This window comes from Gekko japonicus, unplaced genomic scaffold, assembly GCF_001447785.1.
Source record: "Gekko japonicus isolate JY-2015 unplaced genomic scaffold, Gekko_japonicus_V1.1 scaffold423, whole genome shotgun sequence".
NCBI lineage: Eukaryota > Metazoa > Chordata > Lepidosauria > Squamata > Gekkonidae > Gekko > Gekko japonicus.
The window spans coordinates 751610-759384 of NW_015169183.1; positions in this window are offsets into that span (position 1 = coordinate 751610).

Consider the following 7775-nt stretch of genomic DNA (forward strand, 5'->3'; position numbering starts at 1 on the left):
GTGGGCCCGCTGCATCTTTTTCTGGCTCAGCTTTTTCTCCCTTCTCGGCGGTTTCTGGCATCTTTTTTCCACTGGGCCGGCTGCTTCCTTGGTGGGACTGTTCCTCGGCGCACACCTTCGTGCTTGCTTCAGCCTCGGCTCTGTCCTGATCGGTTCCGCCGCGCTCACAATGCACGTCATCGTGCGCCGCCTTTGGTCTCCACTGCTAGCTCTCTATAAGTGACTCATTTCATAAACCTCTCTCCACAGAGGATGAGTTATCGACCTGGAAATACTTTGAGTCATTCTTAATCAATAGGTTTGGAAACAGCAGTGCAAGAAGTCCTGTGTGGAGCACCTAGATAGACCAGGAATGGTGCTTTCATCAAGCCTCCCTTTTGTTAGTCCCTCTCCTTCCTTCTCCGTCTGGATGACAGAGACCAGCTCCTTTCTGTCAGTTACAAGAGGCCCCAGGCAGGAGTTTCAGGCAATCTACAAAACAAATCTGAGAGCCAGCAAAGATCAGGCAGACAGGAGTGAGTATAATCTGTCATAATCTCATTGTGTATCCTGGAGCCACAGCAGAGAAAAATGAGCCTCCCCCTTTACCTTGCCCGTAGTCCATTAAATTAGGACTTCCCACTAAAAAGGCTCTGAGTCCTGAGAAATGTACTTCTGGACCATATTTATATTTATTTAACTGTTCCTTTACAAACCTCAGAGCAGTTTACAAGGGAATCCATTAGGGTTGCCAGGTCTGGGTTGGGAAATACCTGGAGGCTCTGGGGGCGGATCTGGAAGAAGGCGGGGTTTGGGGAGAGGGAGGAGCCTCAGCACGGTACAATGCCATAAAGTCCACCATTCAAAGCAGCCATTTTCTCCAGGGGAGCTGCTCTGTCAACTGGAGATTAGTTGTAAAAGCAGGAGATCTCCAGGCCCCACTGGGAGGCTGGCAACCCTAGAATCCATTTTAATGGATCAACCTGCTCACTCGTTAAACTTCAAAAGTGCTGTACTAACAGATGCCCTCAGATCATTTAGCAACATGATTCCCAAAGTGGGTGCTCCACTCCTGGGGGGAGTATTAGGACTACCTAGGAGAGCACTAAAAGGCAAGAGGGCAGTAGGGGGGACGCTGGAGGTGGGCTCCTTCGACTGTGTTGTTCACTTATTTACAGTGAACCAGGCTAAAGCCTAGAAATGATAACAAAAGGCACTCCAAGTTTCTGCCTCTGCATGGTGCTGAAATGTGAAGCTATCGGAGTTTTTAGTAAATATGCCTCCAGAGCTCTCATCAGACTAACATACTGCATTTTGAGAAGCTGTCATCACCATGTGTGTTTTTGCTCTTAAGTCCTTACCATAATAATACTGAGCACTGTATTTATTTCCATGTGTTCTCATTGATTATAAAGTGTGCTTTTTTAGAGCCAGTTTGGTGTAGTGGTTAAGTGCGCGGACTCTCATTAGGGAGAACCGGGTTTGATTCCCCACTCCTCCACTTGCACCTGGCTGGATGACCTTGAGCAAGCCATAGTTCTGTCAGAGCTGTCCTTGAAAGGGCAGTTCTTGAAAGAACTTGAAACAGCCCCATCTACCTTACAGGGTGTCTGTTGTGAGAAGGGGAAAGGAAAGGAGTTTGTAAGCCGCTCTGAGACTCCGAGTGAAGGGCATGATATAAATCCAATCTCTTTCGCTATGTTATTTTTGTTGCAGCCCACCCGATATTAATATTTCTAGGTTATATAAGGCTTTAAAATGTCTCACTGTTTTCCAAAAGGTGAAAAACAGTTTTCTAAAGGGAAAAAAGTAGGGAAAAGAAGGAAAAATTGGGGTAATGGAGGAAAAATCAAGGGTATGAATAATATACATTTCAGTAATATGAGGAAAAATTATGGAAAATTAATATAAATAATGGGGAGAAAATTGAGTACATTTTCAACAACAAAAAATCAAAATTATTAGACAAACCTTTATAAAGAAAATATAACACATTGTCAAGTTTGTCATTATTCAGAATTGCAGTAAAGTGAAAGAAAAAAACAGTAAAAATATTAAAAGGAAAAATTAAAACCATCTTCTTTATTCCTTTAAGTTCAAGCCATTGTTTTTCTTAAGGTGTGTGTGTGGGGGGTGTCTTCCAGAACCTTTTACTTCCCCCAAAGTAATAGTCATAACCCTTGGTAAAATACCTTGGGTTTTAAATGTCCATAATGCGTGGATTGCGCTGGTATCACTGGATCAAATTTGATAAATAAATTGAACTAAAAAGTTTTAATTGGCTTTTGAATAAATGTGCATTAAATTGTTAGTGATATGAATGTTATTGTTATTATCTTCCTTAGTGGGTTGTGCAAACCGCTGTTTTGAATAATGCTCTTTATAGGGTAAGGTAGGGGGCACTGGGGATGAGTTTATGGAACCAAGGGGGTGTGGTTTGAAAAGGTTTGGGAACCACTGATATAGCATATCAATGTACTTTTTTCAGTTTAGGAATTCAGATACTATCTCACCTTGCAGATTCTCCAGCTTCACTAAATTAAAAAAAAAAAGTTTGCTGCATCATGAAATCCCAGCAACATGGAGATGAGGGCACACTTCTATTTTACTATGAAGAGGAAGACCCAACATGAGATTGATTGACTCAGTCAAGGAAGCCAGGTCATCTGAGCAAAGTTGTTGACGATGGGATTTTTTGGAGGACATTAATTCATAGGGTCATGTAAGTTGGAAGCTACTTGATGGCACTTAACATACAAACAAGTTTTTGGATAAACAACAGCAAGAGCATTATCTCTGGAAAATAGCATTCACAGCTCCTTAGAGAACTCCTTCGCCCTGTGAATCATCTTGGCATGGTCCAGAAGTTATTCCTAAGGACAGCAACCCTTACTGTTCCTAAGGATAGTAAGGTAAAGGTTTCCCTTGCTCAAAAGCCAGTCGAATCCGACTCTAGGGTTGCGGTACTCATCTCCGTTCCCAAGCCAAAGAGCCAGCACTGTCCAAAGATGTTTCCGTGATCATGTGGCTGGCCGAGGTGCACGGAATGCTGTTACCTTCCCACCGAAGTGGTACCTATTTATCTACTTGCAATATCTTGCTTTCGAACTGCTAGGTTGGCAGAAGCTGGAACCAGAGACGGGAGCTCACTCCGTCATGTGGCACTCAGGTCTCGAACTGCTGAACTACCGACCTTCCAGCCTGTAGTTCAGCATCTTAACCACTTGAGCCACCGCAGCTCCTTCCTAAGGATAGTAGGCTATAATAATTTCTGCAGGAGGTGCTGGTGTAACATCTTGAGAGCTGTGTTTTGTATTTCCATACTAGTAAGGCTTCATATGTGGAGGGAGCCTGTACATTCCTATGAACACTGTCTGAGGCAAGTGGTATGTATTTTCCCCACCTGCAACCATGTCTCAAACTGCATAACTATCTTTGTCCTTTGGACTTTCTGCATAGCTCCACTCATTCATCTGCATGGCCTCATTCTTTGTTCATTGCATACAAAAATATAGGGCACAGAAACTGGCATGTGCACTAATTCAGCTGTAACCTCATTGTTTCAGTCTGCAGAAGTGTTACACCTATGCTGATGCTTACATCTTACAGAGCATTACTCTTGCCGTTGAAATTACTGACGAGACTTCCTGAGATTACAAGGGATCTCCAGGCGACAGAGATCAGTTCGCATGGAGAAAATGGCCGCTTTGGAAGGTGGACTCTATGGTATTATACCCCCATTGAAGTCCCTCCCCTCTGCAAATCCTGCCCTCCTCAGGCTCCACCCCAAAATCTCCAAGTATTTCCCAACTTGGAGCTGGCAATCCTAGGCGCTCCCAAATTTGAAAAAAAGGTATTCGTCCAGTTTCATTCACAAGAAAATAAAGTTTCTTAGAAAAGAAAATATCAAGGATGTGCTAGACCAATAATTGCAGAAAAGCAGAGGCACCATTCAAAGCACATGTATGAGCTCTACTAGAATACAGATGTTGCCAAATTTTTGACTGCTCAGGTTCAGTTAAAAAACCTGGGATGTCTTTTTATGATTTCTCAACCCTCTGGATTATACTGGTCTTTGTCTGGATAGTGAAACTGAAGTTAAAACAGGTTTCTGTCTAAAATTGCCATAACATTCTATAAATTCTGAAAAATACATGAAATGGGACAACAAGCAAGGAAAAGAGGTAAGACAAAAATATCTGTAATAAACATCCATAGCAACTATCTGGAAGGGCCAGAATCCTCTCACCATTCAATCTTGGTATTCAAATCTCAGGACTCACCTGCTAATGGATAAGATTACAGATAAACTAGAATACAACGATCCGTCATACAAATATGATGCTTTTTTTGGTAGATGGGGTCAAATCTTGGAGAAACTAGAATATGTTTTGGACAGAATTAGCAATACTCAACAAAGTCAATACTATAATTATATTCACCACGATTGGGTGTTATAGGATCCTTGGTTTGAGAAGTTTTACGATTATTAGTTAAAACGAGGTTTATCAATCCTGTATTGCTGCTTTTGTATTTTGTTTTTATACAACCATGTACTTTTGAAGTGGGTCTAAATTGTAAGTTAAATGTTTTAAGAGTGTTAAATTGCAATATTCGAATAATTAAAAAAATATTTTTTAAAAAAAGACACATTTATTCCCTCCGGTGATGAAATTATACCTTGGCCTTTCCCTCTGTATTTCCAAAAAATACAAAGTTCAAAATACTATTTTCTTTAAAATTTAGGATCCAGTCTTAGTCATACATGAACATTATCCATGAAATCAGTACATTAATACAATTTCTTTCTCGATAATTTAACAGCCTACAAGCCATTTGTCAGAATATTTTTAAATGCTTTGCAACTGCATAGATAAATATGGCCAAGTCACAAGCATTTATTTAATCTTGACTGACAATAATATCTTTAGTTTCTGTTGTTCTGAAATAATCTGTGGACGATCAGTCCAGAGAATAATATATTAGTTACAAAGTAAAATATAACAGGACCAGATAAAAAGTATATGGGCAATTGAGTCAACTTCATCTTTACAATAAGTACAAAAGCATTTCTCACATGAATACAGTTGTACACAGATCTATGACATGGACTGTATGTATATTTGATTCTTTTACAAAGTTACAACTACAATTAAAAGCAAGTTTGCACAGAAACTTTGGCTTGGGTAATATGCCTTATTTCTTCATGTGGAGACGGTCTGCTGCTGCAGAGCACTTGCCTCTGGTAGTTGGCACATCCACTTATGCAAGACTAATTTCCTTCAAGAAGTTTAGAAGTGCCTAGCATTAGAGGAACCCACACTGCTTTAGAGGCTCACTTCTGCAATAGACAAAGGTCCTTTCCGCACTTGGATCTCATCCCTGGTTTTATCAGAGTTCTGCTCACGACACAATACCTTGCATTTATCCCTGGTTATAGCAGCATCCATTTATCCCAGGACAAGTATGGGGCAAAATTAGGGCGACCTCAGTGTAATGTGGAAACAAAAAAATACCCCGAGATAATTACAGGGGTGAACTCGCATGTAGTGTAGAATGTAAGTTCGGGGACAGGGATGAACCAGGATTTAAAGTCTAGTGCAGAAAGAACCAAATAGGAATACAAATGGGGACAAGGTACAGGGCCTTCTCAGTTGAGGCACCAAAACTCTGGAACTCCCCCCCCACCCCAGGAGACTCATCTGTTCCCTTCTGTTGCTATCTTCCAAATGTGGGTAAAGACTTTGTTCCCTCAGTGATCCCCCCTTCCTGCTCTGTGTTTTAATTGCTCTGTTTATGTAAGTATATTTTAGCTTTGGTTTTGACTGTTTTAATGACAGGGGGGTTGTTTGTAACGGTTTTAAAGACACATTTCTGTTATGTATGTTTTTAATCTGTCAGCAGCCTTGGTGATCCAGATGAAGGCAGAAAGCCAGGGTATAAATTTGGTAAATAAGTAAATAATTAATAAATTATTACTAAGGTTTGTCGTTTGCAAATGTGTACGTCTTTTTCATACTCACAGATTATTCTCAATGAAAATTTAAAACCTGAGGAACAGCCAGTGAGAAATAGTAGCAGCCTGAAGTTAGCAGTGATTCCACTGCAAACATGGAGCTTTAACTTCCTGTTGGGGGATACTAGCAGTGTAGTGGCCAGGTTTGCAGATGATACCATGTTATGAAGGAGAAGGAGGAGGAGGAGGAGGAGGAGGAGATTGGATTTATACCCCGCCCTTCACTACTCAAGGGAGTCTTAGAGTGGCTTACAAACTCCTTTCCCTTCCCCTCCACACAACAGACACCCTGTGAGGTAGGTGGGGCTGAGAGAGCTCTGACACAAACTGCTCTTTTTTCAAGAACAGCTGTGCCAGAACTATGGCTTGCCCAAGGTCATCCAGCAGCTGCAAGTGGAGGAGTGGGGAATCAAACCTGGTTCTCCCAGATTAGAGTCTGCGCACTTAACCACTACACCAAACTGGCTCTCCTGTACCAAACTGGTGAAAGCCAAAGTATGAAGAGCTCCAAGCAAATTTCTCCAAATTGGGTACAGGTAGGGGGAGTCGATTCACACCGGAGAAAAAAAAATCCTAACTTCAAATATATCTTTCTTAATTTTATTACGATCGTAGATCAGCAGTAAGCTTTAAATATATGATGGTGAGGACTGACTTGGCAATAACTGACAGGTAAAGAGATTTTGAGGTTGTACTGGGTAGATTGATGAAACCGTTGTTTCAGCATGCATACTCCGGGGAAAAGGTAAACTCCATGCTGAAGATTATCCAGAAAGAGATTGAAAATAAAATAACCAATAGGGTAATGTTCTTGCACAGATCTATGGTGCAGTCTCATTTGGAATACTGTGTACAGTTCTGGTTGCCTAGACTCAAAAAAGTTATTGCCGAGAGGAAAAAAAAAAGTTAAGCATGAATATGATAGAGGTTGGGAGAAATATACACACAGAAAATGAGCAGAAAGAACTTCCTCTCTCCTGATACTCTCAATGAAGTTGTAGGCAACAGATTCAGTTCAGATTTTAAAAAGTACTTCTTCACTGGACAGTTTATTACATTGTGAAATGCACTGCCAGAGGACACAGTGCATGAGCATGGATGGCTTTAAAAGACAATTAAACAGATTCATGAAGAATAGGTTCATCAGTGTCTCCTAGCTGTGTCTACTAGCTGTCTACTAGCTTCATCAGTGTCTACTAGCTGTTATAACTAAAGGGAACCTCCACATTAAGACACAGTAAACTTCTGAATAGGGATGCTAGGAAACAGCATCAGGGGAAGGCCTTGCCTCTATGCACTCTTTGTTACCCTGCTGGGGTTCTAGTTGGCCACTGTGTGTCACAGGATGCCCTTATGTTATAATACTTATTGGCATATATTATTTTGTGCAACAAGAATACAAAGCACGTAAGAAAGTCTTCCCTTATAATTAACATTACAGCAAACCAACTACAACAAACTAATTAAGTTTCAAGTTCTAAGCACCGTTAAAAGGTTCATTGTGATTTGCCTATTTTTTTAAAAAAAAAAAACATATTCAGGATAAAAACAACATATTATTTGCCATGAGAAATATTAACAGTGTGTGCTGTATACTTGCTTGACTAAATTCTGTGTAACTCACTGAATCCTGTGACAACCTTTATTTACGCAAATAAATGTACTGATAATTTTAAAAAAAGACACCCCACTATAAGAAGTTTAATCCCGAATCTTCAGCACGGGTCTGCTCTATGCACCTACTTCCATAAATGCAGCTACTGTTGGTAATAGATCAAGG